The sequence below is a fragment of the Balaenoptera ricei genome, chromosome 7 (assembly GCF_028023285.1).
Source record: "Balaenoptera ricei isolate mBalRic1 chromosome 7, mBalRic1.hap2, whole genome shotgun sequence".
NCBI classification, from domain to species: domain Eukaryota; kingdom Metazoa; phylum Chordata; class Mammalia; order Artiodactyla; family Balaenopteridae; genus Balaenoptera; species Balaenoptera ricei.
Genome location: NC_082645.1, coordinates 56,726,530 through 56,752,541, shown reverse-complemented (window position 1 = coordinate 56,752,541; position 26,012 = coordinate 56,726,530). Strand labels below are relative to the sequence as shown.

Genomic DNA, 26,012 nt, shown 5'->3' with positions numbered 1-26,012 from the left:
ACCTTCCTGATGTCTGCCATTCCCTTCTCATCATGCAAACCATTAAATTCTGATAATCTACACACGACAAGCAATTCCAAGTGGCTCCAAATGTCCTTCTTCTGCTACGTGGCCTGTTTAAAAAGACTGAAGAAATGTGTGGAGAGAAAGAGAAAAAAAAAAAATGACCTGGCCATTGTTGTCTAAGCACTTCACTTACGTCTGGCATCTAGTTACATTCAATGAAGGGATGAAAAAAGTGAATGAATGAAAAAAGATGCATTTCTGCTTGGGTAAGTCCCTCTTAAGGCTCTTCTGGACTCTCAGGTGATAGTACACCTGCAGAGATCTAGCCTCCTCCCAATTCTGTGACCAAAATCTTTGCATTTGATGCCTTTGTTAATTGATAGGTGTCTCATCAGGAGATAAAGATGGGTGTAAGAATCAGCCCAGGTACCCTGACTTTCCAAAGGGGGTACTAGGGAGTCGCTCTGACTGGCCCACCCCTCATTCTAGCAGAACGGGATAAGTCAGAGAAAATGGTTTGCTTTAACATTTTAATCAATCCCTAAGAATTTCACTCCAAAGGATTTGCCACCCCTCCGATTTGTGCAGGTTGATACTCCTTCATAAGTTCTCTTTTCCTTGTGAAAATGTGGTCTACAAGAAACCACAAGGTTCTGCTTATTGAAAGGACATAAATACATAAATTACTTTCAATGCCAAAGTTGTCTCCAAATCCTAAGGAGGGAAAAAACAAAATATTGAAGTAGCTGTTGGGTCTCCATTTTACCTGCTAATGGAAGAAGCATACAGACTCTTCTCCTTGTGTCCACTATACATAAAACTTAGTTCTGTGTTTCCACACAATTTATGCATTGATGAGGAAGAATGTTCAAGCACTTCAATCTTAGAGGAAAGAAAAAAAGGACAGGAAGATGAAAAGTATAGGAGAGGAAAGGTGTAGCGTGGGTCATAGGGAAACAGAAGAAGAAAATGGACACGGAGTTGATGGAAGGGAGAAGCAGGGAAAGGAAAAGGAGAAAAAAAATGCAGAGGAGACAATAGAAGTAAAGTAGAACACAAGAGAGGTGAAGCAAGTAAACGGTGAACTGATTCAGAGTTAAGGAGGAAAAGCTGTTTCCTAGTTTATTATTCAACTACAAATGTACATCCACCAAACGTCTACACTTTTTGTCATACCTAGCATTGGTATTCAAAACACATGGATTGGATGAATGGATATGTTACAGATCATCCCTAAATTCGTGCTTGTTCTAGGCCAGTGGTTTTCAACTTCGGAACTACTGACAATTTGGGCTAGATAATTCTTTGTCGTGAGGACTGACTTGTGCGTTGTAGGATGTTTAGCGGCATCTCTGGTCTCTAGTCACTACATGCTCCCAGTCAGTTGTGACAAAGGAAAATGTCTTCTGTCATTGCCAAATATCCCCTGAGGGCAAAATCACCCCTGGTTGAGAACCACTGTTCTAGACATATGGACCCAATGGAGTAAACCCACTCAGTGCTTGAAATATACTTGGTAATTAATGACAATACACTGTAGAGACATCAAGGTACAAATATGTCATATTGTTTTATTGTTCTCAGGAGACTGTAAATGTCCTCCTTTGGAGGAATGCTATAACAATATCATAGGAGGTTTTGTTTTTCCTGAAGTGTTTAGTTGGTAGATACGATGATTCATAATGATCATTAGCAATTGATATACTAATAAATGTCATCAAGTGTCATGTCCATACATGCAGTTTGTTTACTTGTTCATTTTACATCTCTTGTTATCACAAAAACTCTATTATAAACTCTATTTTCCCCAAACTCTACTAAACAGTGGGACTATATATTTTTAGTTCCAAGTTAAATCTGGTATGTGCCTGATACTCAGAAAAATTCAATGTGATTTTAATTGTCTCTTACTCTTCTCTCCAGTAGTCACTGGGAAGTTACTACGATCTACTTTTACTCCATATGAGAAGATCATTACTTGATCTTAAAAAACAAAACAAACCAAAAACTAAACAAAAAAACCTTAGCACGTACACAGAGAAGAAACACATATAAGTGGAGACCAGAACTGAAAGACAGAATTCCAAGCATTTTTTTTCAAAGACAAAACAAAGCCAAATAATACCAAACTCAAGGTGCACAACGGCAAGAGGAATTCAGAAAGTTTTTCTAAATGTTACTCCCAATTGTCTTATGATCTAAATCATATTTGTCACTGTAGACCCTCAGATGTTTAGAAAGCAGAAATTGAAGTTATACAATATCCCATTTCACAGACGAGGAAACCAAGGCAGGGAGCCGATGAAAATAAAATAAATTCTTGTGACATGTTTGTCAAAGAGTATGTCAGATACAGAGAAGCACTGCTGGTTAATCCACATCCAGGCTCTGAATCTAATTTCAACTAAGCTTATCGAGTGCCTTTGATGGGGTCATTGCTGCACCACCTCATTCACCTGTGTTCTCTAATTTACTGCTCAGAAAACCGTGTGTCATCAGTTCTGTCATTCACACTTTAGAGGAGAGCAGACAGGTTTAGTAAGGTAATGTAATTGTCCCATGTTCAAGAAACTCAGTGAGTGTCAGAACTGGGATGTGGGCAGGGTCTTCTAATTCCAAGGTTACGGATTTTCCTCTATACCATGTTAATTTCCATGAAGGGATGGTTGGGGGAAAATGGGGTGGAATTTTCCCTACAAAACACCCCCTCACATGGTTTACATGGCCAGAATCCCTCATCATTCACATCTATGTTCTAGTCATGTGAGTGACATAATCCCTAAGATGGGAGAGAGAACATCCAGGTCTGGAGGTGCTGAGGGTGACTACAAAAGTCAGAAACATCTCTGTGGAGGTGGGAAAGCATCCTAGATACCTGTCATTGTGTGTGTGTGTGTGTGTGTGTGTGTGTGTGTGTGTGTGTGTGCCCATAGTTACACGACCATCTCTTTGTACAGTTGCCTAACACATTTTCTGATGTTCTTTTTGTACTCTGGTTTCTTTCATTTGGTTACAGACCCCTGAAGGGTAAGGACTCTATTGATTGTTTCTCTTGGGTCTTTTGACAGTACCTAGAGCAGAGCTCTGCCTGTAATAAAAGCACATTTCCTGTTATTGTCCGATTTATATAAAGACATTCCTGGTTACACAAAGTAATCAGCTGTGTAGAAATTGGTAATACACGTAGTATTATTTCTTCATGTATTTGGGTATGGAAGCATCTCTGTTTAAGTTTCCTAAGATCCCTGTGAATACTATTAAATTAAAAAAAAATCCAGTGTTGCATAATCTTATTTATAGTCTAAATAGCAGGAAACTTGGGGAATGCTTGAAATACACTATTTAAAAATTCCTTTTGTTAAACAGTGCTTTAACCAGAGTTAAAATCACTCACTAGGAGAGGAGACCTTAAAAATTATAAAATAATTGTGCTTAATACTGTATCTCACAGTCTTCCTTTGAATTTGATTATCCTCCTACTTTCGTGTTTTGGTAATCTTATATTCCATGTCACTCATTTATATAATGCTGGGGTCTCATGAGCTAATTAAACATAATTATTTTCCAAGTATATGTGTTATAAGTTGAGGGTATGAAATCCAGAAATTATAGAAAAGTATAAGAAAGAAAAGAGTATCATCTATAGCTCAGGGATAACCACTATATCTCTGGTTTTGGATGGTCTGCCTTTGAGTCTGGTTTCCATATACACATGCATATACAATCCCTCTCCCCTCCCCCACGTGTGTGTGTGTGTGTGTGTGTGTGTGTGTGTGTGTGTGCGCGCGCGCGCGCGTCTTTGTCTCTCTCTGTGTATGTGTGTATACTTTAAAAAGTAAACTGGAATTATACTCTTTACAGTTTATATTTTTATGTAACATTATATCATGAGCATTTCATCATTTTTTGTAAACACACCTTTTACTGGATAGAAAATATGCCATCATTTGTGTATAGTATAATTTAACTAATTTCATACTGTGAATATTTAACTGGCTTAAAATTTTTGTCTCAAATAACAGCATAAAGAATTTCCTTATTCCCAAATCTTTATCTGCATTTATATTTACCTTCCTTCTTATAGAGTTCTAGAACTCACATTACTGGTTAAAAAGGCAGAAACATTAGGTTTTCCAGGAAGGTTAAATTTCCTACTACAAATTGCACATGGGAAGGATTATCTAAAGTAACCTCATCAGCATTAAACAGTATCATTTAAAAATTAGTGCTTCTGCTCTGAGAGGCAAATGATAATATCCTATTGCTACTTTAATTTGCATTCTTTTGATTGTTAGTGAGTTTGATTTTTAATAAGTTTATTAATGTAATTAAGAAAACCCAGTTCATTAGCTTCAGTTCAAGTTTTAAGAATAAACACAGGGGAGCTACAGAAGCAAACATCCAAAGGATAATGGTTTCTCCAGTTTCATATAGAAAAATCAAACTCTGGGAATGACAACGGCAAGGAAAATGGTTCTTCAATCTTTTCAGTAATATTCTTATTTTGATAGGTGCTTGCTGGGATCAACGTATAAGAAAGGTAGGGGACTTTGGCTCTTTAATCCATGTTTATTGTAACGCTAACAGTAAATATTCAAATGATGATTGTTAGAAAATTTGAACAGACTAGGTCACATAGTTGGTTTACTGTAACATGGGATTCTTGAACAAATGAGAAATTACTTTTTCAGTGATTTTATTATCACCTGCTTAAGAACCACATGATGGTTCAACAGATAAACAAATGAACACAAAGTTATGAAAAAATGTCCTGTAAGTCGAGGCATAAACAATAGTCTTTCAGTAGTTGAAAAAATGGGACACCATTTCAATTTCAGTCTGAAGCATGGATCTTTAAATTGAGTATTCAGAATAGCTAGCTATCAGTTCAACCTTTCAATAAGCTGATTAACCATACTTCCAGGAGTGGGTTTGGACCTTTTTAGGTCAGAAGAATAAGTCTCTTCCAGATTAGTAGATTGGCAAGAATAAATGACCACTTGGACTTGGTTATGGTTTCCCCCAAGTTGTTTTACTTTGGAATCAGCTAATAAGTATGCAAAAGAGTGATGAAAAATCAAAAAAATATATATGATTGGATGTGGTTCCCACTGCCTTTGAAATTCTTTCCACAAATCCTGAAGTACAGTAGTTTAGCAGCCTATGTGGAGCGAGAAATCTGCCAAAGGAGTCTAGAATTTTGTGCTCACTGAATTTTGTAACTTTCACTTAGGGAAGTTCATGTAGAACTGGAGAGTTCGACTGCTACCATATAGGCAATGTCTTGCTTTTCTGCAGATAATTTCTTCCTCCTTCTATTTTTCACTTATCATTTGGCCTATATAAGGCCCCAAACCTAACATATGTCTGCTGCTTTTGAGTTCTATTATTTCATGCATCTTTTATGCAGTTCTTTGCAGAGCTGATCTGGTTTATAGTAAACCATTTTAAAGTGCCAGTCATAGAGACATATCCATGAGCTATAAATTTAATATCATGAAAATGCATAGTAAATTAGGGCAAGGTAAATTTGATACTAATGTTTTCCTTAAAAATATACATATGTACCATAAATATATATATGTAAATATTATATATTTGTGTTTATACCTCCAAACATAATATATATAGTATCAAAAGTTGCTTCTAAATTATCTTGTTCTAAAATTCATTCTAAGTGGGCAAAGCTATTGCTCTATGAGCTAAAATTCGTAAATAGATGAATTCATTAATTGATTTGTTCATCCTAAAAATATTTATTGAGTTAAAATTTGCCAACTGCCGCATTCATTCACTCATTCATTCATTCATACCTCAACACAACAAACATTAATTGATTCTCTCCTTAAATCAATGCACTATACCACAGTGAATAGGATAATGTCCTTTCACTAAGAAACTCAGAGGAATTTTTGCTAAAAGTGATAGTAGAGGCTCCAGATTTTCTCTGCCTAAGGGGTTAAGGGAATGTTTTCTTTTGGCTGGGGAAATTCTGCATTTAGGAAATTAGGAAACATTTGGACAGCTCTATTAAATGATAATTACCTCTTGACAGGTATCAATAAAATTTAATCAGTAACACTGAATATGTTTAGATGAGCTTGAGAAGAGTAACATACTTGGTATGATATGCATTTGTAAGTGCTAAAATGTTTAGGATATTAATAAGGAAACATAAAGCTAGAGTGACCTTTAATCTTGTAATTGCAAATGGAAATACATATGCACCTAATCAAAAGGGCTTGTGCTGCGTATCTAAAAGTTAGGTACATTACTGATTCACTGGGTCTTCAAAATTGAGATTCTATGCCTTAGAGAGCATTTCTATCCATACATCCACGGTGATAATGGATAGCAGTTAACAAGAGGGCTTTCCAGTTACACAGACTTGAGTTCAAATTCTGAGTTAGTCATTTATTAGTAGTGTGACCTAGGGCAGATATTTAACCTCAGCCTGCAATTTCCTTGTTCATAAAATAATAACAGCCACATCACAGGGTTGTTATAATAATTAAATGAGATAATGTACAAAAAGCTTCAATGACATTTCCTGGCACTGAGCAAATGCTTAATGCATAGCACTATTATTAGACAAAATATCATCATGATTTTCTTTTCAGGTCAATTCTCAAAATAACCAATTTCAAGAGCACCTAAAGATATTGCATTGGTCTGTGCTTTTAAACTAACTAATCTGGGGGCTTACTTTGTAGCCTGTCAATCAAGCAAAATGATTCTGATTATCCAGTTTACCAACCTAATATCTGGGACTAGAAACTATGCTAGCCTTTTTGATCCCCTCAGTCATCCACTAACGAGCTATTTTACATAGAAAAATCCTTTTAGTTTAATAAAGAGTTGAGATATTAATAAAAGGTAGCATAACTTACATGCACTAAGTTATTGGTAATGATCTGATAAGCAAATCCTAAGCAGAACCATTTTTCTCCCATTTGTATTTAATTATTAGTTAACTTATTGATTGCCAGGTGCTGATTAAAACTGCCCAGCCAAATTCCAAACATGAGTGAGATGGGGACTCTCCCATGAATGCTACACTCCTGGGTTTTCCTTCTGACTACTCCCCATTTTAACCTGGCCCCTTTTCATTCCCTCTACTTGTGTACAGTAAAAGAGTTATTCTAAGAAGAAAACCTGTTGAAAATGGCCACGTGGAACCATCTTAGTCATCTTTGCTAAAAATTCACGCGTACATGAAAGAATATATTCAAACTGCAGATGTGGAGTATATTGGTTCATAGCATGTTGGAGATTTCAGTTATTCAGAACAGGAGCTATTTGACTGTAAACATAGACATATTTAGGACTGGATGGAAAAAGAAAAGAGGGAGAAAATAACTCTTTATGGAGTTTCCAGTATATGCCAGGCACTACGAAGACACTTTCACATGTTACCACACTTAATTCTCACAAAGACCTTGTAATGTATTATTAGTCCATATTTTTAAGTTAGAAAACTCATCACAAAGAACTAAAGTAAAATTCTTTCCCAAGATCATAGAGCCAGAAAGGCATGGGGTTATAATTTGAACTTAGAACTGATTGAAAGCCTATCCTTCTTGTACTACACAATGCTGAAATAAAAGGTTTGCTTCTCCAAGAGGATTTATCAGTTCTTAATAAGTGTTTATTGGATACCTGGCTGCTGACAAGAATGGGGCTAGGGTGAGGCACAGTGATGTCACTGGGAGATGTAGCCTTTGACTCAAGGCGCTAAAAATCTAATTGGGCATTTAAAAATTTCTCTGACATCTTAAATTTTCTATGTCCATTTACAACACTCAGAATTCACAGAGTACTTAATGGCCTAATTAAAAGGGGCACTGATATAAAAAACGATACACTTTTTAGTTTAAAACGTAAGAGAAAATCTTTGTGACCTTGGGTTAGGTAAAGATTTCTTAGATTTAGTACTAATAGCATGATCAATGAAAGACAAAAACTGATAAATTGGATTTTATCAAGATAAAATTTTTGCTCTGAGAAAGACACTAAGAGGATGAAAAGACCAGCCATACATGGGGAGAAAATATCTCCAAACCACAAACCTGACAAACAACTGATATCCAGAATATCTAAAGAACTCTCAAAACTCAACAATAAACAACTCAATTAAAAATGAACAAAAGATTTGAATGGACATTTGGCCAAAGAGGATATACAAATGGAAAATAAGTACATGAAAAAATACACAATCTCATTAGTCTTTAGGGAAATGCAAATTAAACCCACCATGACATATCATTGTATCCCTATTAGAATGGCTAAAATAAAAACTAAACTAAACAAACAAGCAAAAAGAAAAAAAAAAAAAAAGGCTGACAATACCATATGCAAAGGAGGATGTAGATCAAGTGGAACTTTCATGAATTGCTGGTGTAAATGCCAAATCGTACAGCCATTCTGCAAAACAGTTTAGCAGTTTCCCACAAAGTTAAACATATACTTGTCATATGACCCCTGAAATTCTACTCCTAGGTATTTCAGATGAAATGAAAATCCATGTTCACACAAAACCCTGAATGTATTGTTCATATTTGCCCAAATCTGGCAACAACCCAATGTCCCTCAGCTGAGGAATAGATGAACTGTGGTACATCCATATAGTGGAATACTACTCAGCAATAAAAAGGAATAAACTATTGATACATGCAAGAACATCTATCTATCTATCTGTCTGTCTATCTATCATATATACTGCATTTGAATGAACCTCAAATGCATTATGGTAAGCAAAAGAAGACAGACTCAAAGGCTGTATACTGTATGATTCCACTCATGCAATATTCTGGAAATGTCAAAACTATAGAGAATAATTCTGTTCTCTGTTAAGGATGGGGAATGAGCTCAACTACAAAGGGGTAGCATAATGGGGGTAGAAGGATGAAACTATTCTGTATCTTAATCATGGTGGTGGTTATATGACTCTGCATTTGTCAAAACTCATAAAAATATATGCCAGAGAGTGAATCTTACTGCATATGATGTTTTAAAAGATGAAAATTAAAATTCAAAACAGAGAAAAAAGAAGGCACTGAGATTTAGGAAATTCAGCAACCGATTCTATTCTTTCTTACTTAGTCTTGGAGGAGAGCAGAAGGCACCTGCAGGGGCTGGGGTCTCGATCTAGGCTTATTTCTTGAAGTATATCACATCTGTGCTCTCCAGGATTTGTGCAGGCTAAAGTGACAGTTTACAAGGTCTCGGAGCTGAGAGGCTTTTTTTGCCTCTACTGGGGCTGGCCTGGGATTCCCAGAGCTGTTAGACTGCCTATCCACGGGCAGCAGGTACCCTCAGGAGAATCCAACTAATTCAGTGCAATTCCAAATACAATTTTTTTTTTCTACTGCCACCTAGCTCTTTAAAGATAGATTCAACAGAAAAAGTTCTTATATTAGCTAATCCTTTGAAGGTGAGAAAATTAGGTAATTCTGGAAGTATATTACCTTTCTAAGCTGACTAGGGTCCTGTTAAGTAACAATTTCCTAAATGGAATAGCAAATGTAACAAGACTCTAATTTACCATCAAGGCATTAGTAAAAGCAAACAGGATCCAAAGGCACCTTGGCTATTGTTAGAATCTCCCCACAATCACTATCAACTGCTTCCAAACCTTGCAATTTCCAAATGTCTCTCATATACTTCAGGTAACCTTAAGTGCATTTTAAAAGCAGGGAAATTTTAGGTGTCTGAGAGAGTTGCTGGTGACAACACTAAGAAAAAGATGCATTTTATGAATTTATCAGAGGCAAATATCTACCATACACACTGGGAAAAACCTTTATTTTTCCAGGTGTCAGCTTGAGTATCTAACATTTTAATTTATGTTCTGATATCTTTGAGAATAAATGTGTTCCTGTCGTCAAAATAATTGCCTTTCCTATGAGTGGAATTTGTAATCGCGCCATCATTCCATATCCTCTAACCTAGAGTGGATATGCCACGCAAGTTAGTAGGCTTTCATCAGAGGGTAACGTCGTAAATCCTGAGTGGGGAGGTCTTTTGCCCACCAATTTTCAGACCATGATGACGATTTCATTTAAGGAAAACAAAACAAAACAAAACAAAACAAAACACCTCCAGCCAGATGCAAAGAAACCCAATCCTACTATTCAGAATAAAGATTTTGGTTTCTGGAAAACATGGAGTGAATATGTTACTACAGTGTCTACAAGTGTCTTCATGTTTTTAACAAATACCTTCCTCGTTAGAGCCATAAAGATTAATAAACTTCTCTCATACAAAAAAAGTATCTTTGAAAAGATACTTTAAATGAAATTTACCTAATTAAGGCCACGTTTAAGTGAATTGCTCGTTTTTCTCCTTAACCTGGCAAGTTAGCAAGTATCCAAAGAGACAGCCCAAACGACTATAATATCCCTACTTGCTTTTTCTGGTCTTTGTAAAGCTCAGACTACCAAGGCTTCCCTTGGGGACACCCAAGCAGTCAGTCCACCAGCAAGGATCAAGATCTGTGTAGAAAGCCATTACTTATTTTCATATATTCATGTTCTAATAAATCTGGGGCTGAAGGAAAGCAATATGTGGAGTCTTTCCTTATTTGCATTCATTATTTGCTCTGTTATGTTTTGGGCCCTTTAGCTAATTCGGAATGAATCAAGGAATAATTATTTTTCTTTTTTTTTCAAAAGTATGTTTATCTAGGAATAGAATTATAAAATACATTAAACTCTCAAAATATGTTCATTTTACATATTTATAAAAGCATATTCAAGACGCATAAATAAAAATGAATGCTTTTTTTTGTATTTATGCCAACCTAATTTAGACCTTTATAAAACAATAACAGGGTAGGATTATTTCTGAGACTAACCCAATCATGTCTTTGGGTTTCACTACGCATCTGCATGCCTATGCCTGGGTATGCACTTCCTCCTCAGCTGTGCAGGCAACTGCTACCCAATATTTTAATATTATTAATAACTCTAGTGAAAAGTATAAACTATACTGTAGAATTAAAAGGGAAAATGAGACGCCAACTTTGAAGTATTATAATCTATTTAGGATTAATTTATGAATATAATAATGGGGACTAATTCTGGTACCCCAATGAAGATGATTTGGAATTCAGTGACTTAAATAAACCAGAGGACTTTTGTGAAGGAAAGGAGCACTGGACATTTAACGTAGACTACAGTGCTATTTGGAGCTCTTACACCTAAAAAAGGAAACTTTTCCATTGCAACAAGTCTTGCTGTTGAAAACTGAGGTAATAGTATGTATAAATGCAAGGTATCTCTTCCCATAACACTTAAAAATTGAGTCTTTTATTTTCTATAACTTTTAAGCTAGAGTGATTTCATTTCAAAAGCAACTCTTCTACTTCCATGTAAATGACTCTTGGCTGCGTTCTATCCCAAACCTTTGGTCTTGTATGAAAACTCATCAGGACTTTGTCTTCAAGGATGTGCTTGCAGCTCATATTTTCCTTTGTTTCTCTTAAGACTGTTTAGTAACTTTCTTTAGGGGCTAGAGATGAATCCAGTGATCAAAAGCCTTTCTTTCTTTTCTTTATTTTTTCCTTTAACACAAATACACTAGCTTCTATTTTCATACCTGAATAGTTTACTAGAGTTCTCAAAATGCCTCTTTTGGACACAGACTATTGAGAAGGAAGAACAGACCATAATTTGTCTTCTCTCTTGTCTCAACAGATGCTGTCTACTTTGTTTAAAACATGGAGCTGTTATGTACATTACAAAATGTTTACTTACTTTTTTATTGATAAGCTTATTAAACCAAAGTTGTTCCTTTATGCCCTTCCTATCACTAATAATAGAAAAAGGCAACCAAAAGTAGAAAGAAAATATTAGTTTCCCCAATTTTTACTTTCATGAATATTTTCAGCATTTATTTTATATTTCAAGACAAGAGTCTGTAGAGTTATCCACTTATGATATTTTCATAATACCTAGTATCATTCTGTATACATCCTAGGTACTTGATAAGTGTTCGTTGTTTTTAATTGTTTTAACCATAAATGCAGAATAATCATTATGAAACCTAGAGATCACTTATAGAATATATAGTAGTACTTTCTATGAAGAAAAAATGCATTTTATTAACAGATGTAATTTTACTACATGGCTGATGAGTTTCAGTTTTATTCTTGCCCTCTGGGCAAGAATGATAGCAACTGATTTAAAATCACAGCACCAAGAGTTCCTTTTGTACTAGAAAGCAAGCATTTTGGGGGCAAAAGATGAGTTTTTACAGAAGAAAGAATTTTGCCTTTGGGATCTTACTGGTTTTCTCACTATTTCAACCTTAAGTTAGCTAAATTGAGCCACTTCTGAAATCCTTCACACCAAATGCTCAACCTAAGTTTCTCTCTTGCCTCTCAGGGAAAATGTGGTGGAGTTCATTCTTCACAAAGGAGCCTGGACACATCCCACACTCTACAGGTGAAGGGGCATCAGCCCAATCAGCACATAAATCATTTAGCAAGAAATAGCTGTCTTACTAAATTTTACCTCTTCATTAGGTTTTTTTCAGTTCAGACTTCCTTTATATTCGCAAAGTCATTTCTTTCTTTAAAAATGTCTTAAGACTCCTAGGGCATTTGATTGACCTGAGAGGCAGAAGAAGTGGCCTACTCCAGAGGAAAAAGATCCATTTTCATTTCTTTGGAAATTTCTGAAGGTATAATCTCAGCATTGTCAAAGGGATGGTACGTTTCCTCTCAAAAGATAATTGCAACTACAAAGGAATGGAGTGGAAGAAGGAATTGTTCTCATCTGAAATGCCATATTCATGATCTAGTAACGTGAATTTCACATACTGATACTGTTTTAATGGATTTACATGAAAATATTTTAAATCATAATTTTCATTTCAATTAAACATCAAGTGACATGTTATTATGCTAAGAACTGTAGAGAATAAAAATAAACCATTTTGGGGCTTCCCTGGTGGCACAGTGGTTAAGAATCCACCTGCTAGTGCAGAGGACATGGGTTCGAGCCCTGGTCCAGGAAGATCCCACATGCTGCAGAACAACTAAGCCTGTGCACCACAACTACTGAGCCCATGTGCCACAACGACAGAAGCCCTAGCACCGCTGAGATTGGCTCAAGATGGCAGAGTAGAAGGACGTGCATGCACTCCCTCTTGCGAGAGCACTGGAATCACAACTAACTGCTGAACAATCATCAACAGGAAGACACTGGAATTCATCAAAAAAGATACTCCACATCGAAAGACAAAGGAGAAGCCACAATGAGACGGTAGGAGGGGCGCAATCACAATAAAATCAAATCCCATAACTGCTGGGTGGGTTACTCACAAACTGGAGAACACTTATACCACAGAAGTCAACCAACTGGAGTGAAGGTTCTGAGCCCCACGTCAGGCTTCCCAACCTGGGGGTCCAGCAACAGGAGGAGGAATTCCTAGAGAATCAGACTTTGAAGGCTACTGGGATTTGATTGCAGGACTTTGACAGGACTGGGGGAAACAGAGACTCCACTCTTGGAGGGCACACACAAAGTAGTGTGTGCATCGGGACCCGGGAGAAGGAACAGTGACCCCATAGGAGACTGAACCAGACCTACCTGCTAGTGTTGGAGGGGCTCCTGCAGAGGCGGGGGGTGGCTGTGGCTCACCATGAGGACAAGAACACTGTCAGCAAAAGTTCTGGGAAGTACTCCGTGGTGTGAGTCCTCCCAGAGTCCACCATTAGCCCCATCAAAGGCCTGCAGGCTCCAGTGCTGGGTTGCCTCAGGCCAAACAACCAACAGGGAGGAAACCCAGCCCCACCCACCAGCAGTCAAGCGAATTAAATTTTTAGTGAGCTCTGCCCACCAGAACAACACCCAACTCTACCCACCACCAGTCCTTCCCATCAGAAAACTTGCACAAGCCTCTTAGATAGCCTCTTCCACCAGAGAGCAGACAGCAGAAGCAAGAAGAACTACAATCCTGTAGCCTGTGGAACAAAAACCACATTCACATTCACAGAAAGATAGACAAGATGAAAAGGCAGAGGGCTATGTACCAGATGAAGGAACAAGATAAAACCCCAGAAAAACAACTAAATGAAGTGGAGATAGGCAACCTTCCAGAAAAAGAATTCAGAATAATGATAGTGAAGATGATCCAGGACCTCGGAAAAAGAATGGAGGCAAAGATCGAGAAGATGCAAGAAAGGTTTAACAAAGACCTAGAAGAATTAAAGAACAAACAAACAGAGATGAACAATACAATAACTGAAACTAAAAATACACTAGAAGGAATCAACAGCAGAATAACTGAGGCAGAAGAACGGATAAGTGACTGGAAGACAGAATGATGGAATTCACTGTCGTGGAACAGAATAAAGAAAAAAGAATGAAAAGAAATGAAGACAGCCTAAGAGACCTCTGGGACAACGTTAAATGCAACAACATTTGCATTACAGGGGTCCCAGAAGGAGAAGAGAGAGAGAAAGGACCAGAGAAAATATTTGAAGAGATTATAGTCGAAAACTTTCCTAACATGGGAAAGGAAATAGCCACCCAAGTCCAGGAAGCGCAGAGAGTCCCAGGCAGGATAAACTCAAGGAGAAACACACCGAGACACACAGTAATCAAATAGGCAAAAATTAAAGAAAAGGAAAAATTATTGAAAGCAACAAGGGAAAATGACAAATAACATACAAGGCAGCTCCCATAAGGTTAACAGCTGATTTCTCAGCAGAAACTCTACAAGCTAGAAGGGAGTGGCATGATATATTTAAAGTAATGAAAGGGAAGATCCTACAACCAAGATTACTCTACCCAGCAAGGATCTCATTCAGATTCGATGCAGAAATCAAAAGCTTTACAGACAAGCAAAAGCTAAGAGAATTCAGCATCACCAAACCAGCTCTACAACAAATGCTAAAGGAACTTCTCTAAGTGGGAAACACAATAGAAGAAAAGGACCTACAAAAAAAAAAAAAAAGCCAAAACAACTAAGAAAATGGTAATAGGAACACACATATTGGTAATTACCTTAAACGTGAATGGATTAAATGCTCCAATCAAAAGACACATGATTGCTGAATGGATACAAAACCAAGACCCATATATATGCTGCCTACAAGAGACCCACTTCAGACCTAGGGACACATACAGACTGAAAGTGAGGGGATGGAAAAAGATATTCCACGCTGGAAATCAAAAGAAAGCTGGAGCAGCAATACTCATATCAGATAAAATAGACTTTAAAATAAAGAATGTTACAAGAGACAAGGAAGGACACTACATAATGATCAAGGGATCAATCCAAGAAGAAGATATAACAATTATAAATATATAGGCACCCAACATAGGAGCACCTCAATACATAAGGCAACTGCTAATAGCTATAAAAGAGGAAATCGACAGCAACACAATAATAGTGGGGGACTTTAACACCTCACTTCCACCAATGGACAGATCATCCAAACAGAAAATTAATAAGGAAACACAAGCTCTAAATGACACAATAGACCAGCTAGATTTAATTGATATTTATAGGACATTCCATCCAAAAACAGCACATTACACTTTCTTCTCAAGTGCGCATGGAACATTCTCCAGGATAGATCACATCTTGGGTCACAAATCAAGCCTCAGTAAATTTAAGAAAATTGAAATCATATCAAGCATCTTTTCTGACCACAACGCTTTCAGATTAGAAATGAATTACAGGGAAAAAACGTAAAAAACACAAACACATGGAGGCTAAACAATACGTTACTAAATAACCAAGAGACCACTGAAGAAATCAAAGAGGAAATCAAAAAATACCTAGACACAAATGACAATGAAAACACGATGACCCAAAACCTATGGGATGCAGCAAAAGCAGTTTTAACAGGGAAGTTTATAGCTATACAAGCCTACCTAAAGAAACAAGAAAAATCTCAAGTAAACAATCTAACCTTACACCTAAAGAAACTAGAGAAAGAAGAACAAACAAAACCCAAAGTTAGCAGAAGGAAAGAAATCATAAAGATCAGAGTGGAAATAAATGAAATAGAAACAAAGAAAACATTAGCAAAGATCAATAAAACTAAAAGCTGGTTCTTTGAGAAGATAAACAAAATTGATAAGCCATTAGCCAGACTCATCAAGAAAAAGAGGGAAAGGACTCAAATCAATAAAATCAGAAATGAAAAAGGAGAAGTTACAACAGACACCGCAGAAATACAAAGCATCCTAAGAGACTACTACAAGCAACTCTATGCCAATAAAATGGACAACCTGGAAGAAATGGACAGATTCTTAGAAAGGTATAACCTTCCAAGACTGAACCAGGAAGAAACAGAAAATATGAACAGACCAATCACAAGTAATGAAATTGAAACTGTGATTAAAAATCTTCCAACAAACAAAAGTCCAGGACCAGATGGCTTCACAGCTGAATTCTATCAAACATTTACAGAAGAGCTAACACCCATCCTTCTCAAACTCTTCCAAAAAATTGCAGAGGAAGGAACACTCCCAAACTCATTCTATGAGGCCACCATCACCCTGATACCAAAACCAGACAAAGATACTACAAAAAAAGAAAATTCCAGACCAATATCACTAATGAATATAGATGCAAAAATCCTCAACAAAATACTAGCAAACAGAATCCAACAACACGTTAAAAGGATCATACACCACGATCAAGTGGGATTTATCCCAGGGATGCAAGGATTCTTCAGTATATGCAAATCAATCAATGTGATACACCATATAAACAAATTGAAGAAGAAAAACCATATGATCATCTCAATAGATGTAGAAAAAGCTTTTGACAAAATTCAACACCCATTTATGATAAAAACTCTCCAGAAAGTGGGCATAGAGGGAACCTACCTCAACATAATAAACGCCATATATGACAAGCCCACAGCAAACATCCTTCTCAGCGGTGAAAAACTGAAAGCATTTCCTCTAAGATCAGGAACGAGACAAGGATGTCCACTCTCACCACTATTATTCAACATAGTTCTGGAAGTCCTAGCCACGGCAATCAGAGAAGAAAAGGAAATAAAAGGAATACAAATTGGAAAAGAAGAAGTAAAACTGTCACTGTTTGCAGATGCCATGATACTATACATAGAGAATCCTAAAGCTGCCACCAGAAAACTACTAGAGCTAATCAATGAATTTGGTAAAGTTGCAGGATACAAAATTAATGCACAGAAATCTCTTGCATGCCTATACACCAATGATGAAAAATCTGAAAGAAATTAAGGAAACACTCCCATTTACCATTGCAACAAAAAGAATAAAATACCTAGGAATAAACCTACCTAGGGAGACAAAAGACCTGTATGTAGAAAACTATAGGACACTGATGAAAGAAATTAAAGATGATACCAACAGATGGAGAGATATACTATGTTCTTTGATTGGAAGAATCAATATTTTGAAAATGACTATACTACCCAAAGCAATCTACAGATTCAATGCAATCCCTATCAAATTACCAATGGCATTGTTTTCGGAACTAGAACAAATCATCTTAAAATTTGAATGGAGACACAAAAGACCCCGAATAGCCAAAGCAGTCTTGAGGGATAAAAACGGAGCTGGAGGAATCAGACTCCCTGACTTCAGACTATACTACAAAGCTACAGTAATCAACACAATATGGTACTGGCACAAAAACAGAAACATAGGTCAATGGAACAAGATAGAAAGCCCAGAGATAAACCCACGCACCTATGGTCAACTAATCTATGACAAAGGAGGCAAAGATATACAATGGAGAAAAGACAGTCTCTTCAATAAGTGGTGCTGGGAAAACTGGACAGCTACATGTAAAAGAATGAAATTAGAATACTCCCTAACACCATACACAAAAATAAACTCAAAATGGATTAGAGACCTAAATGTAAGCCTGGACACTATAAAACTCTTAGAGGAAAACATAGGAAGAACACTCTTTGACATAAATCACAGCAAGATCTTTTTTGATCCCCCTCCTAGAGTAATGGAAATAAACACAAAAATAAACAAATGGGACCTAATGAAACTTCAAAGCTTTTGCACAGCAAAGGAAACCATAAACAAGACGAAACGACAACCCTCAGAATGGCAGAAAATATTTGCAAATGAACCAATGGACAAAGGATTAATCTCCAAAATATATAAATAGCTCATTCAGCTTAATATTAAAGAAACAAACAACCCAATCGAAAAATGGGCAGAAGACCTAAATAGACATTTCTCCAAAGAAGACATACAGACGGCCACGAAGCACATGAAAAGCTGCTCAACATCACTAATTATTAGAGAAATGCAAATCAAAACTACAATGAGGTATCACCTCACACCAGTTAGAATGGGCATCATCAGAAAATCTACAAACAACAAATGCTGGAGAGGGTGTGGAGAAAAGGGAACCCTCTTGCACTGTTGGTCGGAATGTAAATTGATACAGCCACTATGGAGAACAATATGGAGGTTCCGTAAAAAACTAAAAATAGAATTACCATATGACCCAGCAATCCCACTACTGGGCATATACCCTGAGAAAACCATAATTCAAAAAGACACATGCACCCCAATGTTCATTGCAGCACTATTTACAATAGCGAGGTCATGGAAGCAACCTAAATGCCCACCGACAGACAAATGGATAAAGAAGATGTGGTACATATATACAATGGAATATTACTCAGCCATAAAAAGGAATGAAACTGGGTCATTTGTAGAGACATGGATGGACCTAGAGACTGTCATACAGAGTGAAGTAAGTCAGAAAGAGAAAAACAAATATTGTATATTAACGCATATATGTGGAATCTAGAAAAATGGTACATATGAACCAAGAGAGACCCAGATGTAGAGAACAAATGTATGGGCACCAAATTTGGAAGTGGGGGGTGGTAGTGAGATGAATTGGGAGATTGGGATTACACTAATATGTATAAAATAGATAGCTACTTAATAAGAACCTGCTGTATAAATAATAAATTAAAAAAAAAAAAGGAAATGGGCAGAAGACCTAAATAGAGATTTCTCCAAAGATGACATACAGATGGCCAAGAAGCACATGTACAGCTGCTCAACATCAGTAATTAGAGAAATGCAAATCAAAACTACAATGAGGTATCGCCTCACACCAGTTAGAATAGCCATCATCAGAAAATCTACAAACAACAAACACTGATAATTTTCCTTTCAAATCTGGACTTCCTCACTCCCTCAAAATTCTAAGTTGATTCAACTAACATGTATTGTGTACCTAGTATGTGCTAGACATTGGGGTGGGGAGGCATCAACGGGCAAGAGGCAGCCTGTTTAGAACTTGGATATTTAACAGACATGAGGGACCGTGAGATCTGACCCCATTCTTAAATACCTGTAGATTAAATGTCTTGGTTGAATGCATGTATAGGAGTCAGAGACTTTTGAACCTGTGAAGGTGGGTGAATCAATTTCTTATCTTTATTTCCAGATGTTGATCTTCACTGCTTTGAAAAGACTTGAACCTCTGAAAAAGGAACCAGAAGGATGCTTGTGAAATAGCAGGGGTTTCGCTTGCCTTGGCTCGTTACAAATCTATGAAGTATTGGTTCACTGCCTTGGGTAACCATACAAGATCTCTTTCAAACACCTCTCCTTTCTGTTGCTTCTACTTCCCCTTAAACATCTGGTGGACGATGGAAAAAACACCTTGATTTATAGTATCACAAAACAACACCATAAGAATGGGTAAAATTAAATAAATACATACACAGAGAAAAGGTAAATGTTGTGAATCCACTGACTTGAAATGCATTCTTTTTTTCCCCAAAACACTTAAGAAATTTTATTGAAAACAATAAAATACGGAAACACCAGATTCTCATTTTAAAGTAAAACAGCATCTTCCATAACTTTCCTAGTACTCCACCATTCTTATTACTACTAAAAAAGAAAACCAAGTTCCAGATCCAAAATAATTAATGAACCTGCTGGTAAACATTTTTCTCATGGTTCTAGCTTCCGCTCCACTTATTTTTAAAATTTTACATTTGCACCTTTTCAAGAATGAGTAGCAATTTTTACTTGATTAATATCTGTGAGAACTGGACTTAAACTTTCTTCATAATAATTTAAAAAACAAAAGAAAACCACACACACCTTCATCAAACTCAGAGAAAATACACATTTGTTCATTAAAGCTCACCTACTTTAGATAATTTTTTCTTTTCACATGTTAGCATAGTAAGCCACTGTTTGATCCATGAGGCAAAAGCTGCACAAAATGACAAGACCTGTTAATTCCCTAGGGAAACCTTACGGCAAAAGCAAAAGCCTTCCTCTACAAAAGAAAAACAAAGCAGAGGCATGGGGACTGGGGAGACATCTCAGGTGAATAAGCACCACAAGGATGAAGAAGACAATTTTTGTACAAACATATGCAAGATAAAGTTTAAAAAGGAGCATTGAGCATCCATGTTTCCTGCAGAAGTAAGGATCATGTCAGATAAAAGGACTCGTGAAACAAGTTCTGCTTAGCTCTTAATTAACAGAATCTTGTTAGTTCTCTCCTACATATACCCGTGGTTTCAGAGCCTTGTTTCAGAGCTCTTCCTTCCTCCTGTTCACTGACCCGGATCCCAGGCCTGCCCAACAATCTCTACAGAAGACAGTGTTAGTGTGTTTGGGTCCCTCTTTGGAGAGCTGTCACCTCTCCTTCACCTGAACACTGGGACTAACTCCAAATTCCAGGCAGTTACTTCATGCTTTTGAGCTGTAGCAGAATAAACATTTTAGAGTGGAGATTTCTTTAAGGCTACAAACTTTACAAGTTGGTCCCATTAACAAGGACCTAGGGGCAGGAGTTTTTTAAACGGCATGAATCAAACACTTGCACATTTCAACAGAATACAGTTTACATTCATCTCTAAGTCTGAGATTAAGAAACTATTAGCTGGTTTCCAACTGGTTTCAATACTGGTTTGAAGTTTGAATAATTTTACTGTGCAGACATTATTTTGTTTAAATATTAAACACCAAATCTTTTCCTGACTATCCAGACAGAAACAGAGAAAGCAGGAACAACAGGCAGGAGAAGAAAGAGTCCAGTTAACAGACTTGTGACTTCTATGCCATCTGTAACAAGGGGAGGGACTTCGGCATGGGTTTCAAAATTGCCTGGGAGCTGCCGCCTAAAGTCACCTCTGCTTGGCACAAACCATGTTTTCTACACAAGGAGTCTGATACCTACAAAGGCAAAAGAAACCCAGAAAGCAAAACAGAAGGAATTGGGGTGGTCTCCCGTTGTCTGATAAAAGGGCTAATATTACACTCATTTAATAAGTTATAGTGGATATTCTGTAGCACTAAAGGAACTGTCATTTTACTTTGTACTACCGAGTCCTTGCCACGCAGAAGAGCTCTTCCTGAGAAATAAAGAACTTCAATCCTGGTTACCCTCAGAGGACACCTTGAGCCTGGGTAAGGTCCTCAAGATGAAGATTTCTTGCTAGCAGGAAGGTATTCTCTACTAACTTTCAGGCTTACTGCACAATAGTTGAAACAACAGGCAAGTTGGCTATCTCAGTAAATCTCAATGTCACTTGGCCATATGTGCTCAGCTAATTACTCAGTCACTGTTTTCTAAATTAACATTAAACAACTCAACTTGCTTATACAGGCACAACTTTTTTTTTAACTACAGAACTTATATGCTGGGCTTAGCTGATACAGCACTGCCCCAGGATTACCTGAGGGATGCTTCTCCCAGAGCCCATTCGCACATGGTTTACCTCACAATCTTTTAAACTATCACTCAAAGTTAATTAAGCTGTAAACATTACTGAATAGCTGGGCTTATCGATTATGGAAGGGAAACCAAGGAGCAACAGAAGGACAAGGCAAAAAAGCCTCGAAGGAAAAACCTTTTCTTTGTATTTTTTGTTGCATTTTCAGAGGCAAAGAGGGGAGCCACAGTGCTACTGGCTATTTAATCAATATAGCTACACTGAATTGACAGCTGATATACAGGTTTCAGAGCCTCTGTTAAATTCCCCAGCATAGGCTTAAGCTACTGCCTTCTTCCTCCTTCTCCCCAATGATGTATAGTCACCACTGTAAACAGAGCTCACATCTACAGATGAAGGTGTGGCTCGACTGTCAGGGTACCCGTAGTAGGAGAGCATCCTACTTTCTTAATGCATCTTTTTCAACTCAAGTATCTGAATGATTTAGACAATGTGACAGATGACTTAAAAGTCATGCTTACACATATAGCTTCTACACTTGACTTTGCAGAATGTACTCCTTATTCCTTTCATAAGCCCCCTAGAAAACTGCTTTTCCCTTGAGACAAGTTTCCTTGGCAAAAAATTGAATTCAAGAAACGGCTACCCAAAATGAGAGTCCCATCCCAAATCGCAGGTGGAGATATTACACCCATTTCAAAACTTTCAAGTCCCTATTCTGTACAAGCAGGCTCAGGACTGAACACATAAGCCTTCTAAATTTGACAACTTTAGCATAGAAACTGGCTTCTAGAGTTCCATCTCTTCTTCTGTGCAAGCAGCTGTCTCCAAACTATTGTAAACAGGCAACCCTGTCTGCGAGGTTCTAAGAACAGTTCAGTTCTTTGAGGGAAGGCAGTGCCAGCAGCTGCAGGCTTAGCTTGGCTCTGTCCTGTGTAGTTCTTAGCATTTGGCTCTGTCCTGTGTAGTTCTTAGCATTAGATGACGGCTTTGGCTTCTCAGAAAGGAGTTCAGGGAGAGGCTTCCAGAGCACAAGCTCCCTGAAGGACGGCTCACGGACTCAATCGTTTTCTTTGTAAAGACTTCATCAAATTCCCTCTTCAAACCTGTTTTCACGGTATCAGGAAGGACAAGGCTGGGAAGACGGTTAATATTTCTGTCAGTTTCAACTTCATCTTCATCAGTTATTCTGTCCTCAATTTCCTGAAGCCTCCTTCGGGCACCTTCACACTGTGGTTCTCCTGGGCTCTGATTCATCTCTTCACAAATAACAATTAACATGCCAGGTGCAGAAAGGCCACTAGTGCACGGATTTACTCCACGACCCTCTATATCCTGATGTGCACAAAGAATCCAGTCATTAGGACCAGCACAGAGCTCTGCTTCAGTTAGCCTTTTCCTTCTTCCTGGACAATCCTCCTCCTCCTCTCGCTTGTGTTTCTTTCTACGGTGAACTGAAACACATCGGCGCGCCGCGCTGCCGCCCGGGCTGCCTGGGGCCCCGACTGCGGGGCCAGCCCGGCGCGTCCGGCCCCAGCGGGAAGGCCCGGCCTAGGAAAGCCGGCGGCGGCTGCGGGAAGTCCGAGCCGCCGCCCAGCGGGGAGGCCGCTGAAGAGCCAGCAGGGCGCCGCCGTGGCCGGGGAGACGAGGAGGCTGCGCCCGCGGCCCCCCTGAAATGCATTCTTCCTAGCAACACACCTTCAACCTGTCACTGTATTTCTAAGTTTGATAAATGTGCTCCTTTTTAAATTTACATATGCTGCTTCCGCAAGGCAGGAGGACCTGATAATGACAGTAGCAACAATGTTTTGAGGGAAATGGTGCTTTGTATCAATCCAGAACCACCGTTTGAAAAATCTATCTTTTGCTGCAGAAGAGAAAACTGCTACTGAACTTTTAACTGGAACTTTTTTTTTTTTATTACAGAGAGGGTGCTGAAAACAGGCTAAACGATCACTAGATGACCCCTGTTTTACTATTTTACGTTATTTTCTATTACTTTTTCATTTGGAAAAGTTATCTAGAGCCTTGGAACAATGTCGCTGAGGAATGCACCACCAACCCGAGGCTGTTCTCAGGGAACTCAAGGTCAGATAGGCACATGTAATATTGAATTATAAAGCACCCTGCTGCACTCCAGGTTCAAATATGTGCACCCTAAGTCCTGTCTCCAGTGCATGGAATGAACTCTAAATTTAGACAGCGTTTATACAGTTAAAGACACTGTATCATGCATGCCAAAGACAACGGTGACATCTTTGTCCCCTTTTTTTTTCCTTCTGTAGAATGTTAAATGATCATCATATGGAATTTATTAAGCATCCCAATTTACAGATGATAAGAAATAAGAGTTATACTTATTAGGTAGCTTAAGAAACTACTGGAGAAGCCAAAGGCACAAGCGTCAACTGCTATTCTTTAGATCGGCTTACTTATAATAGGCTGAATACATTTATAAGGTAAAATTAATCTGCTAGTAGAAGATAATTTCCAAATGTCTGAAAAGGAAGATGACAAGAACTCAAAAAAAATTCAGAATTTCATTTTAATCTCAGAAAAAAAGGGTGACTGTGGTGGTGTGGGCCTGATTTTTAGCAGGAGCTTCTTGTCCTGTTAATGCACAGCAACGTCCTGATTACCTCGTTGTTCATCATATTGCAGGTAGCAGGTTGGCCTGATGACTGCAGAGGACAAGTGCTGCTGTGATAGCCAGCTTCCTGCATTCATCACAATTCTCGTTCCTATACCCAGGGTCCATATCCTCTCAGTGACTCACAAAAGTGCCACTGTCATCATAATGCCAGGCATGTTAATATTATAAATTGTGACCTCTAGTCCAAAAATAGTTATCTTCACTTATTATGAAAGGGGATCTTTTACTTTCATCAGAAGCTTAAACAAGTATAAGTCTCCCCACTCTGGTCTAAGGCTATCACACATAGCAAAAACAAATCTTTGTGGCTATTACTTTTGTGTTTAATTTTCCATGTGACATAAACTAAGTATGGCTGTATCCTTCAATGAACTCTCAAGTCCTTCTCTAATGACCTTCTTGGCTATTAACTAGACTTTCAAACTAGTACTTGGGTTCAGACTCCAGTGATGAGAGAAAAAGTTGAGCTAAATAAATCCAAGAGCACAGTCACGTATTTTTCATACTGTGCTTTCCCAGGAGCGGTTCAACTTAAGTAAACAAACCCTCAAAATGGTGCCTCAGCTGTAATAACACCCTAATAGCCCTAGATGGACAGAAAATCAATGCAAATCTCTAGACATTTTGAGCTCTCCCATTATAACAGGATATGCATTTTGCAGGATAACAGAGTAGCTTATTACAGACGGGGCTGCCATTGTCCTGAGTATGCTGGCATGCCTCAGTTTCCCCCCACGTGGTTGCTTCTTGCTTTCTGTCAGGTTGGAGAGAAAAGCCAGCAGCTCAGGATAGCACAGTGGAAAAAAACCACCACTGTGCTCCTGGGGCGCAGCCTTGACCCTGCCAATTACTGGCTTGCTCCAAACAACCAGCTCTCAGCAGGGGCTTCTTTGACCTCCATTTTCTCCTTTTTTCCTTTCCGTGATACTTTATGGATACTTCCATTTTCACATTTCACATTGCATTAGAAAAATAGATGGCTATCTTTCAGTAAGATTTCCCTGTGTGCCAAGCTAAGTGATTTACGTACAAATTTATGTATTATAACCTCAGGCAAGCAAGTAATACTATCCTCATATTCCAGTTTTACACAAAGCACTAGGCTGTGTGCTGGGAGTTCTTCCCTCCCTGTATATTCCCAGTACAAGGCTGTACTTTATAAATAAGGAAACTGAGGAAACTGAAACCCAGGGAAGTTAAGGTCACTCAGCTAGTAAATAGACGGCCTATGATTTGAACTGATATCCAAAGCCCATACTCTTAGCCGTGGTCGTCTGCTGCTGCTCTTAGTGGCTTACATATCTGTCTTTTGCTACTAGTCTGCTGGCGCCTTGAGAATAGGGACAACATTTTAGTCAATCGTTCTCTCCTTTGTGTCTTGCACAATGTTGGAATTTAGCAATTATATTCAGGCTTGCGCTCATCTTTTCAAAAAAGCTATTATTTGCTCTGCCTAAAGCAAAGGCCCAGCCCCCAGAGCCAGTCGGCCATTCAGGAAACAGTTTTGGAGGGCTTCTTTTCTGGAGGAAAGGTGCTGCAAGGCTGAGAACCCACCACGCCTAACGCTTCTCTCTGTACAGAGTACCCATAAGTGCACTGGGCCCAGGTGAACATGTTTGTCTCAGGTAACACAGTTCTCCTGGACCGCAGCTG

General features: G+C 38.1%; 1 protein-coding gene and 1 pseudogene across 6 annotated transcripts in view; both read right to left on the bottom strand.

The window, feature by feature from the left end:
• The window catches only part of B3GALT1 (beta-1,3-galactosyltransferase 1), a 593,789-nt gene that overhangs the window by 76,116 nt on the left and 491,661 nt on the right, over positions 1 to 26,012 (bottom strand). The gene's annotated exons all lie outside the window — the stretch shown is intronic.
• LOC132368776 (coiled-coil domain-containing protein 117-like) lies at positions 20,143 to 23,387 on the bottom strand (annotated as a pseudogene).